The sequence below is a fragment of the Echinops telfairi genome, unplaced genomic scaffold, assembly GCF_000313985.2.
Source record: "Echinops telfairi isolate 266 unplaced genomic scaffold, ASM31398v2 ScPeMD7_23;HRSCAF=83, whole genome shotgun sequence".
NCBI classification, from domain to species: Eukaryota; Metazoa; Chordata; class Mammalia; order Afrosoricida; family Tenrecidae; genus Echinops; species Echinops telfairi.
This window is the reverse complement of record NW_022103920.1, coordinates 87093596-87095683: the sequence shown is the minus strand read 5'-3', so window position 1 is coordinate 87095683 and position 2088 is coordinate 87093596.

Sequence of the window (2088 nt, the reverse complement as noted above, 5' to 3'; positions counted from 1 at the left end):
AATCCAACTACTATCTCTATGGATTTACCTATCCTGGGTTTAATACCACAGTCAATTTCCAAACATTTTCTTTTTTCTTGTACTCATTGTTAGCTCCCCCATTTCCCCCAACTTCCCCTCCTCTGCCCCTAAACCAAAAATACTCTAAACTCACTGTCACGGAGTCAATGCTGACTCATCGCAACCCCCTGAGTTTCTGAGGCTGTAACTGTTTACAGGAGTAGAAAGCTCAGTTTTTATTACAGGGAGCTGCTGGTAGTTTAGAACTGCCGACCATGGGGAGCACAACCCAGCTCGTAACCACTACACTACTAGTTATGCCTTTAAGTAATTATTAATCGAGTGACTGTCTCTATAGATTGACTTATTCTAGATTTCATATACAGAAAATCATACAAAACACAGAGGAAGCAAACAAACAAAGAATGATGGAGTAAAATAGAGAAACCTCAATAGAAAAGAAAGTAGAAAATATTAAAAACGGAAGCAACTTTTTTTACAAAACAGTTTTATTAGCTCTTCATAATGCACTGCTCCTGCAAGTGGATGCTGATTGATACACAAACCACAGAAAGTGCTCTATTAGCCAGCGAGAGCTTAATCACAGCGGAGAAGCTGCCCCTCCACCTTCACCTGCTCTGGAGAGGGCTCCCTCGTTTTAATGTTCTTAGAGGAAAACTCAGCTTGTGAGAGCGCAGAAAGCACGAGAGAAGCCTCCTGGATGTCCCTGGGCCGCTAACAAAAGGGACAGAGACACAACGTGCGTGTCATCTTGTCATTGGTGAGGAGTAACACAGGCCTGAGCTTACATAGATGTGTTCCAATAGGGCAGTGGTGCTCAGCCTTCCTCATGCCGTGACCCTTTAATGCAGTTCCTCGTGGTGGTAACCCCAACCATCAAATTATTTCCATTGCTACTTCATAACTGTCATTTTGCTACTGTTATGAATCGTAATGTAAATATATGATGTGCGGGTTGTATTTTCAATGTTACAAATTGAACATAATTAAAGGGTAGTGATTAATCACAAAAACTATGTAATTATATATTGTGAAATATTTATTTCTAATGACAAATAAATAAAATTTTGTCTTGAAGCATGGTGTAGCATGGGTTAACAGTCTTCACACCGGGTACTCCTCTGTGGGCGTATCTGTATGTGGGTGGACCTCCCTGGAGATGGATAGAGGAGCCATGTGAAAGGGTGGTTTGACCCCCAAAGGGGTCATGACCCACAGGTTGAGAACCACTGCAATAGAGGGTTCAGCTCTCCTTGGGGGAAGGTCCATGGTAACTACTTGGTAGAAGTCTCTTGAGTCTGAAAAGTCGATTGTGAGTTACCTGGGCAGAGGTGGGGGAAGAATATAGCAAGTGGAAGCAACAGGCTGGACGGGTAGCTGCTGGCAGGAAAAAGCACAGCTGCTCAGAGGGAACTGGAGTCCAAGGAATGGCTGCAGGTTGCGTGATAGGGCTCAGAAGGAGTTTGGACTTTATCCTCAGCAGTCTGAGTTCACATTGTGGGTGGAGAAGATTAAGAAATGACTGTCTCTGGGGCCCTTTGTCTAGAGAAGCTCAACATGTGGTAGAAATGGGCTTTAAACAAGAGTAGAGAATTCAGTGGATAGGCAGGCTTTGGAAACCTCAAGGGCAGTTATGCAGAACCCAATGAAATGGTCAAGGTGAGAGTACGCCTTTTGAATGCTAACCCTATGTTATACATCCTGATGGTCATTAGCGCCGGAACTTGAATAATGCCACTTGATGTTGCTCTGTAGAAGCATTAACCCTCACACGGGAGCCTGGATGGGAATACAGTGCCAGTTGTATCCCTATTGCTGTCTGGTCTCCCATTGTCTCCCCACAATCTCCCCTCCCTGGCTTCTCTCCCCTACCAGCTAACAATTGACATTGGACATCTGCTGACTTTGTGGCAGTCTTGCTTTTGAAAACTTTTTATGGTGAATGAAATGGTCTACAGTGTAGAGCAGGGGTGTCAAACTGGTGGTCCGGGGCCACATGTGGCCCCCAAGGTAATTTTTTGTGGCCTGCGATGGTCTGAAATAAAATGAAAACAGAAAAAATTGTTA